This window comes from Rhinolophus sinicus, chromosome 15 (assembly GCF_057876585.1).
Source record: "Rhinolophus sinicus isolate RSI-liver-muscle chromosome 15, RSI-T2T, whole genome shotgun sequence".
Taxonomy (NCBI): Eukaryota; Metazoa; Chordata; class Mammalia; order Chiroptera; family Rhinolophidae; genus Rhinolophus; species Rhinolophus sinicus.
Window position 1 is genome coordinate 110,649,162 of NC_142515.1, and position 25,984 is coordinate 110,675,145.

The 25,984-nt window shown below is 36.3% G+C and overlaps 1 protein-coding gene and 1 pseudogene across 4 annotated transcripts in view; both read left to right on the plus strand.

The window, feature by feature from the left end:
- The window catches only part of FBXW7 (F-box and WD repeat domain containing 7), a 171,493-nt gene that overhangs the window by 59,527 nt on the left and 85,982 nt on the right, over positions 1-25,984 (plus strand). The window lies entirely within an intron of this gene.
- Positions 830-12,266, plus strand: LOC109442049 (large ribosomal subunit protein uL4 pseudogene; annotated as a pseudogene).

The following is a 25,984-nucleotide window of genomic DNA, read 5'->3' on the forward strand; positions in this document are numbered from 1 at the left end:
ACCTGTACCCACCTAACAAATTTTCATTGGATTTAAATCTGCAGTGGAAAATATACTTTAAAAGAAAGAAAAACTTCAATTTTACAGGTTTTTCTTTATCACTAGGCTCCTAAAGACCACCAACTATATGCAAGAGATGGTTGGATAGCCAGTGTAAGCAAAAAGCTGTGTTTTAGGTTGTTTAAAATTTTTAATTAATTAAAAAGTATTAAATTTTTATAATTATAAATCAATGTGATTTAATTAATTTATAAAACTAAAGACTAATCTATATATTATTTTTCTTTTAAAGAGTTACCATGGTTATCTAAAAGAAAGTTATTTCTCTCTACCCTCAGATGCTTTAATGTTTTAGTTTTTAAATGATGACTTAATAATCTCTCAGGTTCTAATTGTCTCCAAATGCAGGATATTGGATGTTTTCTGTACATTAAGTCTTTTAATCCTCACGTAAAACCTGTTTACCGTGTATGAGCTTCATTTTAGAGCTGACACCATTCCCATTTTACCTGAGATCACATTACGTGGTGAATCTCGGTTTTTTTCTTTCAGTTACATCTAACTGCAAGGCCGGTATTCTTAGCCTTGGTGTTATTCTTGTCCGTCTGAAATTTATATATGTGTTCTTAATTTGGGAAAAAAGAACTTTAGTATTAGCCTTCCCAATTCAGACTATCAAAGAGTGGAGCATAGTAGATGCTGTGTAGTTATTTCTTGTTTTTATTTAATCGCTTGTTGGTATCCTCTTGTTTGGACAGTACACGTGTCATTTTGGCATTTATTGATAGCTAAGAGCTAACTTCTTATGCACAACACTGGAAATCCTAAAATGGGGAAGCCAAAAGTTGCCATCTGGGAGTTTATAGTCCTAATGGGAAAGGCAGACAAAAAAGTTAAGGTATTTCAGGTATGTAGGCATGGAATCGAAGTTGTTGGAACATGAAGTTGTTAATTAATTCTGTTTGGGAACAGTGGTGAGAGGTACTTGGAAAGCATCTTAGAAGAGGTGAATTTAGAGGTAGCCATCGATTATATTCTTGCCATAGGTACTATGAATCTGCCAGAGGTACAAGGACCCCTGCCCCTGAAGTGATCTCTGACTAACCCCATCCAAGTTTGGGAACCAGCACTGTAGGTAGTAGATGAAGGTAAGAAGTGGATATAATAGCCTGAGGAGAGTGTGTAGAGTGAGAAAGAAGTCAGAAATATAAAATCAAAAATTTTATTCTTGGATTTACTAGACATTATCCCTGTGTCCTTTGCCAGGTAAAATCACTACTGTGGGCTTTTCAGTAAATTGTGTTCTGTCCCTTTAAGTCAGATATATATGTATAGTACAAATTGACGTAATTGTGGTCTGGCCCCTATTCGGGTTTACAGTAAGTAGTCTACTGTAATGCAGCTTTGTCATTGGATCAAGATACTATAAGATTAGATTAATGTGACAGTTAAAATTCATAAATCATAAGTGATATGTTTTAGTGCCTAAGGATAGGATTGGACATGAGTTAGATTTTGTGTAAGTTGGAAATAAGAAAGTAATTGAGGAAGAAATTATTTTAAGCTAGTATAAGAGAATGACAGTGATGGAGAGTTATGAGTTACAGATGTATTCTTTTTGTTTTTCTCATGCTTCCACGTTTATAAGTTTCTTTATAATTTTTTCCCCACCAGTATGTGTAAGTTATAAATACATAAAATCCCAAACTTTGGAGGAGAAGTCTCAGAATTCTGAGTGAGATTACAGTATTTAGGGGGAAAAATGTTATTCTTTACTCCTAAATCTGTGATCTATAGTAATTAAAAATCACAATGTTAACCTTTTAAAGATAATGTTTAAGAAACAGATTGGTTTAATTTTTAAAAGAAAAGTAAGCATAAGAGCTAAGGTTTGTAACATATTCTATTCCTATATAGGAAATACATTCCTAAATATTGGAGATGCCTAGTTGTTGAAAGTCGTAGCAGTTCATCTTCTAAAGAGTACCTTTAAAACTTTGTTTCTTAGAATCATATCTGTGATAATTTGTAGGTATATTTTGGCATAACAAAGAATTCCTTGGTTGCTGCAAAATGAAGATTAGAAGTCATTGCCTTATAACCTTTGTTCATTATATATTTTATGATACTAACTATTGCTTCCTCCATTATTTTCATTCCATGACTAGAGTTTCATTAAAAAGTGAATTGAAAAGAATACTGAATTTTACTATTTTTAAAATCTGTATAATTGGATTGGGGAGACTCCCTTCCTATTTACGGTATAAGGCTTCACTCATTTACATTGTTTTGCATCCATGAATCAATGTCATGTGGTACTTGTGAATGTTCACAGAAAGAGAGACGAGGAAGATTGAAGAAACTGAACGTTTAAGCAGGAGTGGGAACAATGAATGGAGCAAGTTTCTGGAGGAGGTGTAGGGATAGACAAAATCAAAAGGACTGGCGGTGATATTAGTTTGGAAATGATAGGGATCACTTTTTTCTTAAGAGACAGGAAGGAAGGAGGAATAAAGAAACAAAGCCTTTGAGATGTTGAAAATTGACAAGAGCACAGTTCTGAAAGCTTCACTCATCTCAATAAGGGAGATTAAAGTACTCATTTAGCAAGTATAAATTCTAGTTGTTCAATAAACATTTTATGTAGAGCTGTGTAGTTTTGATATCTATTTTCTGTCTTATCATAGTGGAAATTGTTCTTCATTAGTATTTTCATTTTTGTTTTAATAAGAGGTAAATCTGCCACTTCCATCTTGAAAATTTTGCATAGAGGAGACATGTTCCATAGTGAAAGGTTTGGAAAACAGATCATCAAAACTTAGGCAATAAAGAAAGAAAAATAGACTTTGAGAGCTGTTGCTGACCTTTTGGTAATCCCTGAGCCAGAATTTGATTCAGAATGTTATAGTAATAAGCGTGAATTGGCAGAAAGACTAAAAGGTGGTATGAACTGTCAAGGTCCAAATGACATTTGATATACAGCAGATAGGATGTGATTTGGGGTGGTGGAGATCACTTAGATTATATTAGTTTACCAGATCGGTATACTTGTTCTGTTCAAGATACATTTTCTCCCCTTCCTGCCAGGTCCTATACCCTATCCTTCCATTTTTAAAGTGGTATGCCTGCTCTACTGGTGCTTCCAGCTTCAGTGAGTTGATATTTCAGGATGCATCTGTTTCAGAGCGTCATAAAAAGAGCTTTAAAAATTCCTTAATGTAAAATATTTCAGGTAAAAATTTAATAAATTTACGTTTTTAATAGTTCGTATTACCAAAATTAAATTTTGATTAGGATTTGACATTCTTAAAGTGTTAGAAATGCCTTAGACGCATGTTACTGACAGAGATTTAAATGCGGAAGTCAATTTTTGTTGTTTGGCTAAGTAAAGAAATGTATTCTCTGTGATCAAGGTAAGTAAAGATTGCTTTCTTCTTAATAATTTGACATTTTCATAAAGAAAATAATTTTAAGTGTGCTATACTGTAAACTAAAAAGATCTGCCCTAAGGGAAAATGTAAAATATGAAAAATGAAAAAAACCTGTATCGTTCTAATGAATGTGACCCTCCTGTGGCATTATTATAAAATTAAAGAAACTGACTCGAAATAGTATTTTAAAAAATATATGGCAGCATATTCTAGAATTTAAATTTAATTTAGCATAATTTTGAGAGAATTTCAAGGTCACATATTTTATCTGTTATTACAATCTGTATTTTTAAATGTTATTACCTAATTTCTATTCATTTCAAATATTTCCAATTCTTTTAATTAGTATTTCTTAAAGCAGAAGCAAAAATAGGCAATATTTTGGTTTGACAAAGTAATTCTTAAGTGTTTAGCAACAATAAAGTTTAACCTCTCGATGCAGATTGGTTTGACCCCATAACAGTTAATATTGAAGAAGCTAGGTTGGATTTAAATAAAAAGGTGGTGATGCTGGATTTCTTTAAATACCGTGATACAGGCAGTTGTGTTATAAAACAATATACTGCGTGTCTCTGGAAAAAACCAAAAGTTCTGCAAAATCGTACTCTAAAAATAGGGACAAGCTGTTCAGAAACCTATGCAAGTTTATAATATATGTACTAACAAAACCAGTAACAAGTCTAATAAAAAATATTAATACAGCTAAATATTTGTACCGAACATCAGTTAGCTAATTGTAAGTCCCGGGATTTATGCCTTCTCCTTTGACATGTAGGTCCACGAAGGCATTCAGTTCTACCTAAGATAAATTAAAAATTTTGATCCAGGTTGTAAGCTTCTTTATCAGTCCCTTCTACTCTCTGCCCCCTTTAAAAAATAAATAAACATGTGGAAAATACTTCCATGGCTTCTTTATCTGTACTCACAGCTTGACCAGATAGTTTGACAACGTGGAAAGCCTAGCAGTTCTTAAAGCCATTAACCAGTCTCTGCTTGCCTTCTACAGATTTTTCAGTTTTGTTTTGTTTTTTTCTTAAGGTCATTGAGTATTACTAAGGCTCTCTCTGTGAGAAAGCTTGTCCCTGATGGCATTAAAGCATTATTGGAGTGGAGAAAATTCTTTGTAGACCAATGTGACTTTCACATTATACTGACCTCATCCCTCAATGACGAACAATTGAACTAATTCGCATTGCAGAAATGTGTTTTGTGGAAAAATAGACTGTTGTCTCTCATTGTCCCATTTTTGGGTCATTAATACTTCATGCATTGAACTGTATTTGTGTACATTCATATTTATATATTTTTTCCTGTGTTATTTATGCTATTAATGCTAACCGTCTCTTCCATGTAGGGAAGGGAGTTGTGCGATGGAATAGGTGTACCAGTAGAATACTGTTTGTTCATTATGCTTGTATAGCTCTATGTTTTACAACAGGCATGTGGATTATGACATCTTTTTGTTAGAATTATTCCATAATTCAAATAGTTTAGGTATTAATTTAGGCATTATTATTGCCATGTAGTAAAGGAACGGGGTTTTGGAGTTAGACTTGTGATTGAATCAAATTTAGGTGACTGAGTTGATTATATGAGGATAATACTAATTATCTGATAGGATTCTTTTGAAGATTAAGAGATAATTTATATAAAACTTTACCATAGTGATTGGCACATAGCAGATACTCAAATATTACTTCCTTTTTAAATGATGAAACTTGAGATTGCAAAGGTTAGGGGACCCCTGTATATACAAAAGTCAGATTCACTGACTACCATATTCCTCCTGTCTTTAGTTTTATATGGATAAAAGCAAAAGCAAAACAGAACCTAACTATAGGTTCAGAAATGGGAGCTATAAAGATATATGCACATACTAGTGGGTGCACACATGTATGCAGACACTCTCTTTCTGATTTAAGGTTTATTCTTTCCTTAATTAATATGTTTCCCTTGTTCATATTCTTTTCTAGTCACATATTGATGATGATGATAAAAGATTGGTAGGGAAGCTCTTGATGTAAGTTCTTGCTCTAATTAGACTAGTGCTGTTTCAAAGAAAGGGTGCTGTACTTAAGGTTGTGTCAGCAGTTTAAGTCATCCTGCTTGCACATTTCCAGCAGACTGTCGTTCCCTCACTAAACAGTCATACTTAGGCAGTGGTAAATTCGTTGTTTACTTTTTAAAAAATGGCATCTCCCCTGGTCAAAATAGAATATACCAGGTTGCTTATTTGAGACTACTGTATTATGTTGATCATATGAGTTTTCCTTTTATAAATGAATATGAAATTTATTTGGTTAATATGAAATTAACCCCATTCTATTTGTTTTTTTAGTAAAATTTCTACTTTTTAAAATGGTCATTATTTTATCCTTCTACTTATAGATAAAAATATAGCAGCAAAAATTATTTTCTCCCCACCCCTAGCGTGCTATCTTTTAGTATAAGAAAGAAGAAATATCTTCAGTATTTCTATAACTGAGATTTGTTCACATTACATGCAGTTATTTACCTCGCAATACCGATTGCAGAAATGTTCAAGAACTTGCATGCTGTAGATTTTATGGAAGATATGTTGTATGAGTTTGTAGTGGTTGTAATTATGTTCTTTCATGTTTTGAAATTTTCAGAATCAGAACTCAGGATTTGACATTGCAAGGTGTTTGTCTTCTATGAATTTTTTTAAACTTACGAAAATTGGGATTACATATCCAAATTTGCATGTAGCGAGTGATTAATTTTGAAATCATGACACATACTATATTTATCTTTAGAATCAATTCATATTTTGATAAAATTTAAGAAACTTTAGGTATAGTTATTTTAATTACTAGAAAAGAAAAAATGCTGCTCCTTCAACAATGGCATGCTATCAGTTTTGGAGAAGCTGAAATATGAAAAAAATATGTGCCTCTTAAAAAAATCTATGAAATATGCAGGTGTGTAAGTCAGATTTTAGGGCTCTTTTTTGGCAAGGAGCAATATATACTTTTTAAAATTTTATTGGGGAATATTGGGGAACAGTGTGTTTCTCCAGGGCCCATCAGCTCCAAGTCGTTGTCCTTCAATCTGGTTGTGGAGGGCGCAGCTCAGCTCCAAGTCCAATCGCCGTTTTCAATCTTAGTTGCAGGGGGCGCGGCCCACCATCACATGGGGGAATTGAACTGGCAACCTTGTTGTTAAGAGCTCGTGCTCCAACCAACTGAGCCATCTAACCGCCCCTCCAACATCTCAGCGGCAGCTCTTTGTCTTCAATCTAGTGGTGGAAGGCACAACTCACTTGGCCATATGGGAATCGAACTGGCAAACCTGTTGTTCAGAGCTCGCGCTCTAACTCATTGAGCCATCCAGCTGCCCGGCAAGGAGCAAATTTTGTGTTGCTAGTTATTGAGGACCCAACTCACTTCTATATATATGTGTGCAACCGTGCCAAACATTTTTTTGTTCATTTATTCCTTCCATTTGTATTTTTTGAGTGTCTTTCATGTACAGAGATGTGTCTTGTTTCTAGTTACATAAGATTTCTTCCTTCTTGGGACTTCTATTATGTATCTAGACCGTAATATCAAATCAAGTAATTGTGTGGTAATACAAAGTACTTGTATCTCCAACTTGATAGATTTCAAGCTACCTTATGGGCAAGATTGTGGGTTTTTTTTACATGCCATGTATCTGCTTCATTGCCTAGCATATATTTGGTAATTCATTGTAATTTATTGATGAAATTTTGTTCAGATTGGTAGGAAGAAGAAGTAGAGCGTATGTCTATGCTATAATGTAATCAGGAGTTTTGAATTTCAGAAAAATGTGATTGAACTTTGTAATTCTGGAATGAGATAGCAAAGAATTCTTCAAATTGCTAATTGAAATTAGGTGATTTTGCAAGCAATAAAATAATTATGGCCTAGGATTTATGGATACACAATACTTATCTTAATTTTTAAAGAGATACAAAGTCTTGTGTTTATATAGTAAACGTGGCATCCTGGCATATTATAATTTGAATTGTTATGGCGTCTTTGACCTTAGAAGAAATCCAGAGAAATCCAGTGGTCTGGAAACTGGCTTGTTCTGCACAAGTGAATTACTATTTTGAACACTGGTTGTGGAATAGTGGAATGAAGAGGTGTCTAAAAGTAAATTAACTGGCTTCAAGCTATGTGTCACATTCCCAAATTTGTTGACTTTACCAAATTTGGCAGCTATTGTACTATTGCAGCAGCAATGAGTCTGAGTATTGTACTGAATAGTTTCATTAGCACAATTACGACAAGCATCAGGCATTTTAAGATACTTTCTCAAATTTTGTATCTCCTTCTGCTGTATTTTGAGATGATACTGTGACAGTTTAGAATGAAAATGATTGTTGAAAATGACACCTGCCCATTGCTGATGAATCTTTAGGGGTGTTCTTACTACATTTAGCAGATCTTACCTATAATTTTTAAGCTATTTTCTTTTTATTGTAAAATAAACTATAGATACAGAAAATATAAAAACGAATTTAGACCTTAGTGTATTAAGATAGCACATTCTCGTAACTACCACACAGCTCACTACATAGTTTGCCAACTATCCCAGATGCTCCTGCGTGTGCCCTGACTCAGTATAGCCCCTTCCCTTCCTTCAAGTAACTCCCCCTCTGTTACTCTTACAATAATTGCTTCCCTGTGTTTATGATTCTCTCAGCCAAGTATGTCTCCCTAGATACTATTGTTTAATCTCAACCATTTAAAAAAAGAGTTGCTAGTTCTTATATCTTTTAATCTACAGATTAATTTTCCATACTTTTCCTTAAATTTTATTTGTTTTTCATAGATTTGACTGATTGCATTCACATGGTGGAGTTCACCACACTCATCTGTCCTTTTTATTTCCTCAAACTGGCAGCTGAACCTAGAGACCTTATCAGGCTTGTTTGAACCCTCTGTTTAGGCGGTGGTGTGTTATTTCATTAGGAGTCACCTATGTCTGGTGTCCCTCCTTTTGTGATGTTAGCCCCTGTTGATACTCAGTGCCTCCATCCATTAATTTAGTGGAGGTTGTAAAACAGTGGTGTTCTAATTTTTCATTTACTAACAAATAATTTTAATAAATAAATATCTCCCCTTATTTGCTATTTGGTTCCTTAGTGATGTAGTTCATTTGGGAAAGGTAGTATCTGAGGTCCGAGGTCAGACAGTTAGTTCGCGAACTTGTTGCAACGATGTTGCTAACCTTTTTTGATATCAGAGGGATTATTCATTCTGAATTTGTACCAACTGGACAAACAGTTAACCAAGGTTACTATTTGGAAGTGCTGAAAAGGCTGCGTGAAAAGTTAGACAACCTGAACTTTTCGCCAACAATTCATGGCTCTTGCATCATGACAATGCACCAGCTCACATGGCACAGTATCTGTGAGGGAGTTTTTAGCCAGTAAACAAATCACTGTATTGGAACACCCTCCCTACTCACCTGATCTGGCCCCCAATGACTTCTTTCTTTACCCAAAGATAAAGGAAATATTGAAAGGAAGACATTTTGATGACATTCAGGACATCAAGGGTAATACGACGACAGCTCTGATGGCCATTCCAGAAAAAGAGTTCCAAAATTGCTTTGAAGGGTGGACTAGGTGCTGCCATCGCTGCATAGCTTCCCAAGGGGAGTACTTCGAAGGTGACCGTAGTGATATTCAGCAATGAGGTATGTAGCACTTTTTCTAGGATGAGTTCGCAAACATAATTTTCTGACCTCGTATACCCTCTTACTAACCTGTGTGTATTCCCCCCTACCCGTTAGCCCCGGGCAACCACTTTTCTATTTCTACGAATTTGACTTTTTCTTTTTCTTTTTTGGATTTCACATGTAAGTGATACCACTCAGTATTTGTCTTTCTCTGTCTGGCTTATTTCACTTAGCTAATGTTGTCCCAAATGGCAGGATTTCCTTCTTTCTCATGGCTGAATAATATTCCATTGTGTATATATTTATACCACATCTTCTGTATCAGTTTATCTACTGATAGATACTTGGGTTGTTTCCATGTCTTGGCTATTGTGAATAATGCTGCAGTGAACATGGGAGTGCGAATACCTCTTTGATATCCTGTTTTCATTTGCTTTGGATGTATATGCCCACAAGTGGGATTGCTGGATCATATGGTAGTTCTATTTTTAATTTTTTGAGGAACCTCCATACTGTTTTCCATAGGGGCTACATCAATTTACATTCCCACAAACCATGCAGAAGTTTCTCTTTTCTCCACATCCTCCCCAGCACATATTATCTCTTGTCTTTTGGTGATAGTTATTCTAACAGATATGCAATGATACCTCATTGTGGTATTGATTTGCACTTACCTGATGGTTAGTGACATTATGCACCTTTTCATGTTCCTGTTTGCCATTTGTTACGTCTTCTTTGGAAAAAAATCTATTCAGTTTCTCTTCCCATTTTCTAATTAGATTTTTTTTCTTTTGCTTTTGAGTTGTATGAGTTCTTTATATATTTTGGATATTAACTCCATATCAGATACATGACTTGTAAATATTTTCTCCCAGTCTATATGTTGCCTTTTCATTTTGTTGATGGTTTACTTTGCTGTGTAGATGCTTTTTAGTTTGATGCTGTCTACTTGTTTACTTTTGCTGTTTTTGTCTTTGCTTTTGGTGTCAAACCCAAGAAAATCATGGCCAAGACCGATACCAAGGAGCTTATTTACCCCCTATGTTTTTTCTAGGCATTCATGGTTTCAGGTCTTGTATTCAAATCTGTAGTCCATTTTGAGTTTATTTTTGTGTGGTATATGACAGGGGTCAAGTTTCATCTTTTTACATGTGGCTTTCCAGTTTTTCCAACAATACCGTTTATTGAAGAGATGTCCTTTCCCCATTGTATAAGCTATTCCAGAATAGAAGGCCAGTTTCTAGGAGTCACTGGGGAGGGGGGGGGGGTCTAGAGTATCAGAATGTTTTATTTTTTGATCTGGGTCCTGGTTGTGTGTGTGTGTGTGTGTGTGTGTGTGTGTGTGTGCAAATAAAAAGGTAAAAATTGAACAGTTATGGTTTCCAGATTTGGAAAAAACAACTTGGCTGCTCACATAATTACTTGGAAGTTGTTTATTTAAAAATGTAGATTGGGATTCAGTGGATCTAGGGTAGGCGACACCCAGGTTTCTGCATTTAACACCTCTCGCCTACCCCACCCCCCACAATAATTTTGATGCAGCATACTCTGAGAAAACACTTGTTTTCAAAAGCATTCTTCTCTTTTTCCTGTGGGAGCCACTGGGTTGAGAGGAGCGTGGCCGTCTCCTCTCTCTGCCGTGGCATGTGCTCGTCCACTGATACCCAAAAAGGAGGAATCATCTGGAAAAAATGTCACTTTGCCTGCTGTATTCAAGGCTGCCATTCGACCAGATATTGTGAACTTATGGATCATATTCACACCAACTGGCACGAAAACAGCAGACAGCCCTGTGCTGTCAGTGGTGCTGAGTCGTGGGTCCTGGCGGAGCGGTGGCTGGAATTCCCAGCGTTCGAGGCAGTGAGACTCATCACTCTAGCCAGAGTGCTTTTGCCAATATGTGTGGTGGGGCCGCATGTTGACACCAACCCAAGCCTGGTGCCGCTGGCACTGCAGAGTGAATACGACACAGAAGCGACATGCCATCTGCTCTGCCCTGGCTGCCTCAGTGTTACCAGCGTGGTCATATCTAAAGGTCATCGTATTGAGGAAGTTCCTGAACTTCCTTTCTGGTTGAAGATCAAGCTGAAGGCTACAGGAAGACCAAGGAGGCTGTTTTGCTTCTTAAGAAGCTTAAGGCCTGCAATGATATCAAAAAGGTCTATGCCTCTCAACGAATGAGAGCTGGCAAGGGCAAAGTGAGAAACCATCGTTGCACCCAGCTCAAGGGACCTTGCATCATCTAGGATGAGGACAGTGGCATCATCAAAGCCTTCAGAAACATCCCTGGAATGACTGTGCTTAATGTAAGCAAACTGAACACTTGGAAACGTGCTCCTGGTGGGCATGTGGGCCGTTTCTGCGTTTGGACTGACAGTGCTTTCCACAAGTTAGATGGTCTGTGTGGCGCTTAGCGTAACGCTGCCTCCCTCGAGAGCAACTACAACCATCCCATTCACTAGACGCTCCATACAGACCTTAACAGAATCTTGAAAAGCCCAGAGATTCAAAGAGCCCTCCGAATACCACGCAAGAAGATTCATCGTCGAGTCCTAAAGATGAATCCACTGAAAAACCTGAGAATCATGTTGAAGCTAAATCCACGTGCAAAGACAATGGGTGGGAACACCATTCTTCAGGCCAAGAACCACCAGCTCCAGGGGATAAAGCAGCAGCAGCGCCAGAAGCCACGTCAGGTGAGAAGAGGGCTCCAGGCAAGAAGCCAGTGGTAGAGAAGCCAGGGAAGAAGGCTGTTCCTGTTACGAAGCAGAAGAAGCCCAGAAGAAGTGGGAAAAAAGACTGCAGCTACCAGGAAACCAGCGGCTGAGAAGAAACCTGCAGAAAAGAAGGCACCACAGAAGAGGCCTGCGGCATAAACTTAAATTTGTTTATTCCATAAAGGTCAAATCACTTTGGACAGCTACTTTTGAATAAAAACCTGATCAAAGAGGCAGTGAGAAACATGAAAAAAAAGAAAGCATTCTGAAATTTGGACAAATATGACAAACAATATTTATTAAATTTAATAAGTCAAGTGGTTCAAATATATTATCGTTTGACATTAAACAGGAACATAGCTAGAGACATTAAGTGAAACATCCAAAATACAGAATAACTCTAAAGTGTATAACTCTCTCCATCTCTTGTTAGAGTTTTTTTTTATTAAAAGTATCAGATTCTTCGACCTTTTCACGTCTATCCTATCCTACCCCTTCTCTTTAACCTGAAGTTACCACATATGCAACAATGAGTGGAGAACCAAAAACTTCTCTGATTCTGAACAGTCTCCTGGATTTACTAAACGGTTTGCTCTTAGACAGCAACATGTTAATGAACTCAAAGTTATGTCACAGTTAAATAACAGATCATTACATATGATAAGTCTGTAGTGTCAAAACCTCAAATATGAAATCTAACAATGTTAAAGATCTACAATATTAACAGTCAGCTCATTAGGCAAATAAAACAACTTGAGCATCAAATAAATGTCATGTATTCTAGAATAATTAAGCTTTTTTCGTTGGCTCTGCCGACCATTGCTTTGACATCAATTGACTCTGCAGGTGATTCACCTGGGGTTTTTGTTTGAAATGCAGGTTCTGATCCTTGGGTTTTGTGTTTCTAACAAGCTTCCTGGTGATGCCAGTAGGGCTGGTGGAAGACCAAATTTTGAATAGCAAGGCTCTGCTCTCTTGTCTCTTCTACATGCTTTGTTTCCATTTCTGTAAGAATAATCCTTTTCATGCATGGATGTGACAGCGTCAGCTCTCTGCTTACAGCCCTTTGGTGACTCCCAGTCTCAAGTTCATCTTTATCATGACACAGATTTTCGAGAGTTGGACCCTGCCTTGAGCCTGATTTCCTAGTCCATCAGTCTCATTTCCAGCAATTTTGTACCCTATAATTAATTTTAAACCCAGCAAAACCAATCATCTCGCATATCTTAACTCTGTTTCTTTAATTTGCCACTTTTGTAATGTGTTTTTCCTACTTCGCCCCAGGTTGCCATCTAATAGTACTTCAGTATTCATTTTAAATATTATAGTCTTTGTAAAATCATCCAAGGCCCCCCAGCAAAGAATTAATTACGACTTTTGTTCCTAGTCATATGGTGGAATACCAAATAGAGACTGTGAAAAACCCTCTCAAATGAAACAACTAAAATGTCAGATAAAATAAAGATATAACTAGCTAGCTAGCCAGCTAGCTAGATTGATTTAACCACAGTGCTGATGTGAAAACAAAGAAATTCAGTGACTAACAACCAGAGACCCTGGGAGCTAAGAGCAGGGAAAAGCCAACTTTTGTACTGGGGGTTTTTCAAAACTTGGAGACGTTGGGTTTCTAATTTAAGGGCTGCCTCCAGTTCTGGAGACAAAGAAATAACTTAGAAGGCCTCAGTAAGGTGGGTATCTAATATGAGACACCTACATAAAGGTGGGAGCCCAAAGCTTACCTCTCTAATCCTCCCAGTGATCCTGTGAGATAGAGGTGCCATCCCAGGTGAGGTAACTCAGATTTAAAGACAGTGAGTAATTTACCCAAGGCTACATAGGTAGGTACTGGTAGAATTAGAATATGTACTGTCATCTAACTACTGAACCTGGGCACCTAACCACTGGGTTTTATGACCTCAGTGTTTTGCAGCTGTTTCACTATCAATTTGGCTTTGGAATTGTGCTGAAATGACCTATTTCTTAATGTCCTTCACTGATATTATTCCATATTCTTACTTTGGATATAAAACCATTAGCTTTGCTAGAGCCAACAATGGTTTATCTTTGACCACAATACTGTAGGATTTCCACTGCCCTGGGAGTGCAGTGTAGGAAGATAGAGGTTCTGAGGGACAATCACCTTGTGTCAAATGGAGTCATGTTGACAGGCAGTATCACATAGTTTCTGAATCTCATTTCTTCATCTGTAAAGTAGAATCTATATCGTAAGTTTGGACAATGAAATCAGATTTCATATGTAAAACATTTAGCAAGGCCTGTCACAAACTAAGATTCAATAACTAGGTAATTATTATTTTGCAGTTTTGTTAAGGATTGCTAGGGAAGCAAGATGATAAAGTTGGTTAGCTTCTTTGGGTTGGAGTCTGTAGAGTTTGATTTCATTGTTTTGCCTAAAATCAATTATCAATTGAAACTGTCAAAATAATTAATCATATATAAATATACAGCTACATTTACAGATTCAGATGTAACTTAAGAGGACTTAGTAACTAGTAAGTAAAAGCAGAGTATGTGCATGAGGTTTTGGGTGTGGGGGAGATGAGGGGTGCTGGTACAAATTACTGAGACCCTTTGGTCCTGAACGGGGCCTAGGACAAATCTCATGTAGCTTTTTACTTTGCTAGGGGGAGCCTAAAAGCGTTTTTTTTTTGGCCAGTGCCCAGACCCTGATTGGAAGAAAGGCTATATTTAGGGGTCTAAGAGGGGTCTCTATCTTAAGAAGGCGATTTTGTAGTGGTGTGATGTTACTGTCACTTGTGCCCTTGTTTCTCTTGCTGCTGTAAGATCCTCATCGTGCCATGTTGGAAGACAGGTTGTCCTAGTGGAATGAACATAAACTTTGGCTCAGACATATCTGAGTTTCCAATGTTACTAAATTGTATTAAGTATAAATCTTTGGGCAAGTGACCTTAATCCAAGCCTGTTTCCTGTTTTTGTAAAATGGGAATAATGAACTCAGGGTTCTAGATTAAATGAATATCGTGTACCGAGCGCAGTGTTGGACTCTAGTGGGCGCTGTATAAATGTTGCCTAACCTATAAGATTCCCTGCCAGTATTTTGGTTTCTATATCTTGAGTAGCTGAATTCCTGCAGTAGAAGAAAGAAGGTATATTTTTATGGCTTTCATTAATTATTATTATTCTTTTGAGTTAGCATTCTATTTTGTCTAGGTGAGAGGAACAACTTCCTAGTGAAAGAATCCTATCCAGAAACTTGAAAGATCTAAGAAATAGTCCTTCTAACAAATCTGAAAATCAGTCGTGTTGGAGAGCAGTGACCATCGTTATTGTCTTCCCAGTGATTTGAATGGCGGCGTTGAGTGGTCAGATCCTTAGGCAGCCATCATTGTGATAAGGAATTCGAGTTGTGACCAACCCACAATGCTTCCTCTTAGTTTTAGATTGAGTATGCAACACAGCATCGTTTGTACTGAAATTGAGGGTGTTTGGAAGTTTGAGAGTGTTTTACAACTACTGCCTTGTTAGGTTTGTCCAGAAATACTGTTCTGTAACCTGAAAAATTTTAAAAATTTCTTGTCTGAAAAATGACAGATCATTATATAAGGGATCTAGTTTACTGATTTAATCATTACGACAGTGTTGCTTTATTTCTACATGTATAGAGAAGATCTTTGTAAGAAAATAATGATACTTCTTACCGTTTAAAAAATAATAGCTCTCAGTCTTTACTAAGAAAGAAAGAAATGAAAAGGAATAGTTTTAAGTAGATTATTAATGTTTTTTGGTATTAGAGTTATGTTTTGTTTTGGGGGTGTTTTTTTTCTGAGGTGGTGGTGATGATTTTCGTTTCTTTGCTTTTTCAGTCACTGTAGTATTGACAGATAAGGATATTGGTAGGTAGTGATGGAGCCAAACTCCAGGTAGAATGAAATTTATTTTACCTGGTTTCTATTATATATAATTATAAAAAACATATATATATGTGTGTGTGTGTGTGTGTGTGTGTGTGTGTGTGTGTGTGTGTATATATATATATATATATATATATATATATATAGTGTTTTTCTCATATTTTTTAGGGTTCAGGACTTATGTCTTTGGTCAGCATTGTATCCCCAGTGTGTGGCACATGGTAGAGTTTAAGTATCTCTCTTTTTTAATTCAAATACACATTTTCTGAAACCACACTGTGTGCAGTATACATACAGTCAGGCAGTATCTTCCCCAGTATGTCCACTCATCGCTCTTGGCAAGAATTTGAAGAGGAAGATGGAATGATTGCTTCTGGGAGTCTGTCTGTGAATATTGATTCTCTGGCATATTCAGCTAAATGAGGTAATTGTTTTGTCTCAGGGAGCAAGAAAAGAAATCCAGCAGCAGTTACCTGAATCCTGACCACACACATACCAACTGAAACCTCCCAGGAACCCAGGCAAGGGGCATCAAGCAGTAGCAAATAGGAATAGGATTCCCAAATTTAAAAAGCAAAGAAGAAGAAAGCGGTTTTTCCCCTTGTGCTCTACAATAGTTGACATCCTAAAATTATGCTTATTAAGATAACCCTGTTAAAACAACAGACTCATTAGTTTTCTACAGACAGTACATTTTCTATATTACCATCATGTGCTTTTTCTGAAGTTCAAACCTTCTTGTAAAATGATAGTGCGGCAAAGTAGAGGCCAGAGCGGAAAGGCTCTGAGTCAGCACTTGCTCATTGTGGCGGTGTTGAGGCTTTCTTGAGACGCTGAGTTATTTCTGAAACGTAGCGGATTCTGGTTTTCTTTAGTCGTGTGGTCATCGGCTCTTTAAGGTAGTGGCTTCAGATATTGTTCCTTTTAGTACAGTTGTTTATGTGGCCCTATCGTATTCTTCATTCAGAATTCTCTGCCTGCTACAGAACATTACACAGTGTCGACTCCTCAGCTCCAAGGCTGCGGGAAACGGCCACCTTGCCTGCTCAAGTGGAGAAGTTAGGATTCTAGGCTTTTATCCTGGCTCTCTGATGGGATCACATCTGGTATTAGTATAGGCAAGAGCCAACTGATGGGCCCGGAGCAAAGAAAACTAAAGCTGTTTTCAGCTTGTAACAGGCTCACAGTGGGAGAGTCAAAGAAGGCAGAGGAGATTTTGCATTGTTCTCAATTTATATATATACGTATATATTTACACGTTGCGTACAGCGGGGTTAAAATCCCTCGTGAAAATTCTCGTGATCCGTACGCAACGTGTTAATTGAAATGCTTTTTATATGAAGTAAAACCCACAGGTGAGTTTTTGACAAACGTATATACCTATATAACCAATACCTTAATCAAGATAGAATATTCCTGTCAGTCCCAAAATTTTCCACATGCTTCATTCCGTTCACTCAACACTTAGGCAACTACTGTTCTGATTATTACCACTGTAGATTAGTTTTGTATATTCTTAAACATTATATAAATAGAATCATATAGTGATGCTTTTTTTGTGTCTGGCTGTTTTCATTCAACATACTGTTTTTGACATGCATGTTGCATGTATCAAAAGTGCATTCTTTTTTATTTCTGTGCACTATTCTATTATATAAATATATCTCAATTTATTCTTCTATTGTTGAACATTTGAGTTGTTTTCAGTTTTGGCTATTCTGAGTAAAGCAGCTATAAGCATTCTTATACCAACCTGTTTGTGTACATTTCTCTTGGTAAGTACTTAGGAGTATATGTGCTAGCTCATAGGAAGTGTGTATTTTTATAAGAAACTGCCACGTAGTTTTCTACAGGGGTGGTCCCATTGTACAGTCCCAGTAGCCATGCATGAGAGTTTCAGTTGCTTCCTATTTTCACCAACATTTGGTGTTGTCTGGACTCCTTTAATTTTTAGCAGTTCTTGTGGATGGGAACTTGTATTGCATTATGGTTTTATTTTGCATTTTCTTGATGTCTAATGTTATTGAGTACCTTTTCTTGTGTTTATCAACCCTTTTATGTATTCTTTAGTTAATGTTAGTCTTTCACCCATTTTTTCACTCAATATTTGAATGATGAATGACTGGCAGTACATGAATGACCTCTGTGATTGTTGACTTTTCTTACACATATTTCAGCTTTCACATAAAAACCGGACACCCCTTCTTCTCCAAATCATGATGACAGCAGTACTCTACCTAAAAGACATATACGAGGGATCAATTTGCTCAGGCATAGGGTTTTTGTTTTTTTTCCCCCAGAAGTATACTTCACTTTTGAACTGATACAAAGAAGTAGAAATATCTGGTAACAATTTCAAATGGACACTTATATTTTCATGTTTGAAAAAAATCCCTACTTACCATGGTTTTTAGCTTGAAATAGCAAACATGTCCACTTTTTGAGCCTTCTTCCTATAATATATATTAAAAAGATAATTCACAATATGGTAATCAAGTCGTCTGTCCTCTCTGCTCGAGCTTACCCCTTTGAGCACTTGATAGTTACTGCATGTTTTTCTCTTACTATCTGTGTTCCCCAATTCTACCCTAAATGTTCCACCAATATTGTCTACCTTTTTTATAAGTATAATAGAAGGGGGAGGTCTGTGCTTGCCAATTTCAACAAGTTCTGTGACACAGAAGAATAGAAGAGGGAGGGAAGGTGACTTACATTGCAAGATAGGGTTAGTAAACAGTGAGCAAAGAAATATGTTAAAGAGAAGAAAAGATCATTTGCAAAGGTACAAACATATGAGAACATATGTTGCCTAGATAGAATTTTATATAAGACTTTGAAAAACATTTCCTTATTCAGTGATATGATCAGGCTCAAATGTAAGCCCAGCAATTAGAATTGCTTCATTTATAGGCTTGTATATGTGTAAAAATATTGTTTTTGAACCTTAAAAATAAAAATTTTATTTATCTCTTTACTGTAAATTTACCTCTTTAATTTACCTCTTTAATGTAAAAATTATATTGACGTCCTGTGCTTGTTCTTTGCTTCACAAATATCAATTCAGGGTCAAACATTAGATAAGCTGGCACACACAAATTCCTTTTCAATTGAAGTGAGACCATTTCTTAGCTTACTACTGATGTCCATTGAATAAGAAAAAGGTTGTTTAAATATGTGAGAAGTTAAAAACTGCAGCATAATGTTCATTGTTTTCCTATGAATAGTAGGATATTCTTTTCTTCACAGAAATCCAGAACTTGTCTGGGGCAGATCAGTAGAACTCATCTTGAAAGTATAAGACCACAGCTCTTCTTCCTTTTTTCTCAAGTCAAATTCTCACAATCAGAAGATTCAGGAAAAAAGTTCACCAGTGATACATTTGTGTTGAAAAGGAAGGAAAATCTGTTCAGTTTTGTTCTGCAGCTTCTCCAGTTGGTTTCCAGTCAGACTTGAGACTTGCTGATACCCTCTTCAGTCAAACCCAAGCAGCAGAGGACAGAAGCCAAGATTTCTTTTTGTAACATGATGTTTTCCAAAAGCGCATTTTCCTTTTAAGTCCAAGAATCTTGTCCCTTGAAGTCAAAACCATTTCTTCGTACTTCACAGGGACTGAAGAGTAAGTGCCACATTGGCTAGTTTCTGCAGCTGTTCTTCATCTTCCAAGTATTCAACAAAATCTAGCCTTCTGTTGTCCCAGATCAGATACACTGTTGAGAACTTTTCCTCAGCTAAGCCACTGGATTTCTTTATGGAGTAGGAGGTGTTCCTTACACATCCTGGAGTAAAATGACCTCTGTTTAATGAAGTTAACCATTTTGTAGCATCTTTCAGAACTTTTTTATTTCATCCAAAGAGTTTCTTACACCAGAGTACATGGATGCCTTCTGTGTCAATTCAGGTCCCCAGAGAAATAAATGTCAGCACAAGAGTTTATGTGCAGGGAGCCCCCATTCAGAGTTGGCTATTGGAGCAGACTCACTGTGTTCAGTCCTTTGCTGGGAGAAGCCTAGAGGAAGCATGGCCAGGTGTGAATGTTGCAGTGGATTCCAAGGTGAGATAGCTGGGGGCTGTCAAGCAGTTGTGCTTCTCATAGCAGGTTCTGTCAAACGTATATTGAGCAGAGTCCCACAATGGCCACCACACCTTCCCCATCCCATTTGGGCTTCGACATCGTCCTGCTGTGTGGACACCTGTCTTACCCTGCTCATGTTTGACACCCCCACCCAAACAAACGTTCTCATTCTGCTCTACCTGTGACCCACTGGGATCACTATATGGATCACTTCTCATCTATCTCATAGTCAGGTTTTGGCAGTCTGTGCTGGGCTGCCTCTCCTCCCCCACCCCCGCTGGACTGTCACCCTACCTCCCACACATGCGTCTAACTTGCTTGGCTTCATCTAGTGACTTTAGGGCTAAATTGTTGAGGGAGGCGGTAGTCAGAGGGAGAGGAAAAGCCGTCTGGGTTTCTTAAATGTGCAAATGGCTAGAAATGTTTGCATTCAGTGATGCAGAGAAAATATATAGTAGGAGGATCTAAGAACAAATTTAGGGGTGTGTGTGTGTGTGTGTGTGTGTGTGTGTGTGTGTAAAAAGGAGTTTAGGCTTTAAAATAATGAATTTGGGGTGATTTTGGGACATCTTGGTGAAACTAAGAGTCTCAGAGAGGAGTTTTGCTGGAAATAATAGAATTGTCATTAGCTCTATGCGATATTTGAAACCCTAGCTTTCAGAGAAACTGCAGAGAAGGAAGGAGCTGACAGTGGAAAACAACAATGCTGCCTGAGGGATGATACTACCAAGAAAAGGATGATATCAAGGGAAACTAAGGGACAAGAAAGTCGTAAAGAAGAGGGAGTGCTTGTTCAACAATGTAAAAAGCTATAAAACTGGGAAAAGATTCACAAGGGTTTAGCAACCAGTTTACAATTTAGTTATAATGGAGTAAACGCAGATTGCAGAGTAGTGGGGTTGAATGGAAATGAATTAAATTTGGCCAAAACAAAAATATGTATTATAAGTTAAATAACGTGAAAAATAGGTATTGTCATGTGGACTGAGAAATAGTGTTTTGTGTCCTTTTTGGTAAAGATGTATATGATTAGGCATGTGGATTTAAAATTTTCAGTTCAAAACCATAAAACTTAATGAATTCTTTCTGTTTGTTTCATAATATTCCCCATATGGTTCATTTGGTATTGATTTTGTTGACCTGCATGACTAAGGACCTGTTGGCCAATTTTACAGTCCCTGGAACTGGAAGATTTTTACCTTAAGTAATATATGATTTTCTAGTTAGCTGCAGTATAGGAGTCTGTGGAACTAAAATTACTAAAAAAGTTATGTGCTTTTGAAGCATTAATATTTTCAGTTATATATATATATATATATATATATATATATATATATATATTTTTTTTTTTAGCTTGTGCTGAAAATAGCAAGACATTTGACAAATAAAAATCATTTTTACGACTTAGAATATAATTTATAAATAAATGTTAAAATATTATATTTATACCCTATCAGTTTCAAAGGTACTACAAGTGACTTTAGTACAGGCTCCAACTTTAAAAAATGTGTTTAAAATAATTGATACCGTGTTTGTGGCCTGGCTTGAAGTTCTGCTTTGGTGAAGAAAGTCTGCTCAGTGCATGACTGGCTTTAAAAAGATTTAATGATTATTTACTCACTAAACAAATGTTTTGAGGACCTACTAAGCCAAGCATTTTTGTAGGTGCTGAAGATACCAGTGGTGCAAAGGAAAGTCTCTTTCCTTATGGAGCTTAAGTTCTAGTGAGTTCTAGCTTAAGTTCTACGTGAATAAATGGATAGATAGGTGCTTCCATAGCAGGCACTGTTCCAGTCTTATTATATAGTGCTGGGGAGAAGGGTACAGGGCAAAGGAGAAAAGGAATGTGATGCAAGGGAGTTATTGTTTTACATGATGATTAGGGAATGTCATTGACTAGCAGATACTTGAATAGAGATCGGAAGGAAATAATGGGAAGAAGCATGCAGATACATGGGGTAGAGCATTTAGGCAGAGGGAATAGCCAGTGTAGAGGCTCTGCGGTAGCGGCATATTTTCCTCTTTAAGAGAGAACAGGGAGAAAAAGAGTGGAGCAATGTGAAAAAAGAGAATAGAATATGAGCTCAGAATGGTGGGATGTGTGTAGGTTATATAGGACCTAACAGGCAACCATAAAAGTAAGAACACTTTTGTTCTGAGTGAGATGGGGAGGCTTTAGGATTTTAAGTAGCAGAGTGATTTGACTTTATGTATTCCAGATACTTACTATCAGTCAGTTTAACCACAGTAATTAACTAATAAATTGTTGACTTGGAGTATAGAGAATTACAATAAGAAGTCAGAGTGTTAGTAAATAGTGTGGCCAGAAGAAGGCTCCTGATAATTTGGGAGGCTCTTTTAGGATGTAGTGAAAATCCTAAACTGCTTTCAGAATATGATTCTATTCTTTGAGTTATCTTCCAGTGATCTGTACAATGTGGTTTCTTTTTCTGCCATCTGTGACTTAAAGCTCCTTAAATGACTTTGTAGCTCAAGCCTAATGGATGCTGCCTGCCATATAACTTCTAGAAATGTTAATAATATTGCACAGTCATTTGGAGGCTTTGGCAATTTGCTTAAGTCACCTCTTGCTTTATTAATGACCAGAATTCCCCAGAGTCTCCTGTGATTTCAAGGCTAGTCTTTGCTTTGGAATCTTCTTTTGAGGCTCACAACTCTAGTTCGTTCTGAGACAGGCTTCCAGAGCTCTAAGTTTTAACATGTATACTCTGCCTGCTTTGATTCCTTTAAACATTCTAAGATGAGCAATTCAAATGGTTTTGGATAATCAAAGTTCTTTTGAAAAGCAAGGTTCATGAGAAACTAGTTAAAAAGCTGTGAGAAACTAGTTTTTTAAAAAAGCACTGAAGTTAGGTCTGAAGTACCACTGAATCAACAGGTATAATGACTGAAAGTTACCTGGTATTTTCTAGGACTTGGGCAAAGTCACAGAGTAGTTCTGTTTTATTTCAATAACCTTATTTTTGTATTTTTTGAGGACCAAAATTATCACACTTCATCTCGGAATGGAGCTGTCTATAGGCATGTCCTCCTTTAAGTGCCCTTAGGTTGGAACCTCTGGACTTCGCACTGCAGTGAAAGACCTGCCAAGAATAGCGTTGTTCTCTACACTTAAAAAAAGGAAAAGTAATACCCTATCCCCCCCTTTTTCCTCCAGCGATTACTCTAACAGTCCAACTTTATTTCATATGGGTTATATGAACTTTTGATGTATGTGAAAATCTTAGTGATGAATGTCTATATTGGAGCTTTTAATTTCTCTAATTATTAACTCTTTGTTAGATTGCCAGACCATAATAATCAGCGGTGCTGTGGCTTCTTCATTGATATCGCAGAATAAATACTGGGTGAATCCTGCATTGCAAGCAGTGCTCTGTCTAGTGCATTTAGATAAAGTAGGTACAATCCATCCTAATTATCTACAGATTTTGTTTTTGCAAATTCACCTACTCACTAAAATGTATTTGTAACACCAAAATCAGTGCTCATAGTCCTTTCACAATTATTCATGGGCATGGACATGCACAGAGGATAAAAAAATTCGAGTTACCTGACACTCATGTTCCCAGCTGAGGTCGAACAAGGTGACACTGTCTTCTTGTTTCAGCTCTCATACTGTAAACAAGTGTCATTTTCCTAGTCTAATTAGTGAAACATTTTTCACTAAAACTTTTCTATCCTTTTTTTGTGGAGGAGGGTAATGTTGCTGTTTAAAATGGCCCCCAAGCAGTGCTGAGGTGCTTGCTGCCTAGTGTTGCGATTGCCTTATGGAGAGCATGAGCTTTGTGCACGCGTGAGTTGTATAGTGCTGTGGGCGAGCGCACTGTTACCCAATCAGAACTGTGTATTAAACAGCATGTCTTTAAATAGAAACCCACATATGAAAAGATTATGTATTGATCAGTTGGCAAAAATGTTGTGACCAGAGGCTTACAGGAATTTAACCCTGTATTTCTCCTAGGCGCAATGGTTCAGTATCTGTGGCAATTTGTAGAACACAATTGCTGTAAATAATAAGAATAGACTGTTTAATTAAGGGTGGTGATTTATAGAGACTTTAGATATCTAAAACATTTCATAATTCCCTCTCTCTGAAATCATTATTTTAGGTTTAAATAAGTGCATACAGAGTTATAATGTAAAATCTAACGTTACTATGGGTTCTGGTCAGTTAAAAGTCATTGATTAACTCGTAAAGAAACATTTCTAAATATTCTGGAAAATTAATATGTGCTTGAAATATATTGGGTGCTCAGTAAATATTTCTCTTAGAGTAATAATCTTTAAGTATCATAGTGATTCTGGTTTTGGAAAAGAAGACTATCAATGTTAAAGACTAATATTCTTTTAGGATTTTGTCACATGTAGTTATGTAGACTGAGGCACATGAAAGAAAACTCAGTTGAGTGTCAAATTCTGGTCCCTGCTTTGCTTGAAGCTCACTATCAATCTTGAAAAATTTACAGTCTCTTTAAGCCTCGATTGCCTTATCTGTGAAGTGAGGGACATTTTCAATTTAAAATTTCTGTGGTTTTCTTTTATTAGTGTTATCCCTGCCTTTGAATCATGTCCAATCTCTTCATGCCCAATTGTCAAAGAAATCATACAACTTAATGTCAAAATATGTTAGCCATCATATTTTATTTTACTGACCTCAAGTGCTGTCTCACTAGTTATTAATAAAAACATGAGTTACGTATTTGATATATCTCGAAATTATATACTTCTAGTAAGAAGAAACAAAAGGTCATCCTGGCACTTTTGATATTTAAAAAAAATTTTTTTTTTTTTTTAGGGTATAGGATTCTGTTTATTGGTATTTGTATTTCATATGACACAGTATCCAAAATTATATTAAAATTTTTTCTCTAAAAACGTTTAGAATTAGAATTTTGGAAGCAAAAATATGTATTCTTTTGATACTACTTCATTTATTCATTTTCCTGTATGGCAGTTTCATTTTTCTAAATTATTTTTTTACATGCTCATACATGTATTTCTTCTTTTTCTTTTTTTTTTAAATTACAGTTTATTGGGGTGACAATGGTTAGTAAAGTTACATAGGTTTCAAGGGTACAATTATGTAATACATCATCTATGTATCACATTGTGTGTTCACCACCCAGAGTCAGTTTTCCTTCCAGACAGTTTCAAGTTTTAGATTATGGGTACTTAATTTTTCTTTTTTAATGTAGGCCTTTATAAACTATTTTTAAAAGGTATTTTCCTCCCTTAAAAATATTTAGTAGTTGATTCTGACTTCTCATTAATTGTTGGATAAGTACTTATTTTGTTTAGATCATTGGTTTTTTTAATAGGTTGTTACCAGAACTAATTTCCTAGAAGTACTGTTTTTGTTTAATTTTAAATTTATGAATACCAACAGAAAATGAAAAATTTCCCCTATTTCCATTACCATTCCTAAAATAGGTCCGAGAAATCCAATCCAATATACCAGGGGTGCCAAAAAATGTATACAAGTGGACACTTTGGTCAATGTTGCTCAAGCAGTAGTTCGCTGTAATCAGAAGTGTCTGGACGCTGATGGTAACCACTTTGAGCACCTCTTGTAATTGCAGAAGTCAAACGTGACTTGTATAAATCTTTTGTTATTGGTATCTATTGAGTATTACAATTTTAATACAGTTTTTTCCTTTCATAAAATGTGTATGCATATTTTTGGCAGCCTCTGTATATACTCCTTGAAAAAATTTTTATATGTTTATCAATTAGATATTTTCAGCCCCTTCTAATATTTTGGAATTCCTGTCATCTGACTTTTAGCTATGTTATTGTTTATTTTATATTAGCTGTGCTTTAAATCTGATATTTCTATTTCGGTTTACCATTTGACCAGGTCCATTTTTTAAGAATTTGTATTATTTTGAAAGCTCTTTACATGTCACATTGTAAATATGAGAGTCATTTAACTTTATTGGCTTAAATTAAGACATTTTCTTTTCCGTTACCCCAATATAACACTAAAGTTACACAGTGATAGTGATTTGAATTTTTATTATTCACAATTTGTAACGGAACTAACTGTTCATTGATAACCAGTTCTGGTGCTATTTTAGAAATGGCAGTCATAAACTTTCTGTCGGTAGGCTGGCTGCTATTCTTTATTACATGTTTTATAACCTTTGTTCTCTCATCTTTTCACTTTGTAGATTGTTC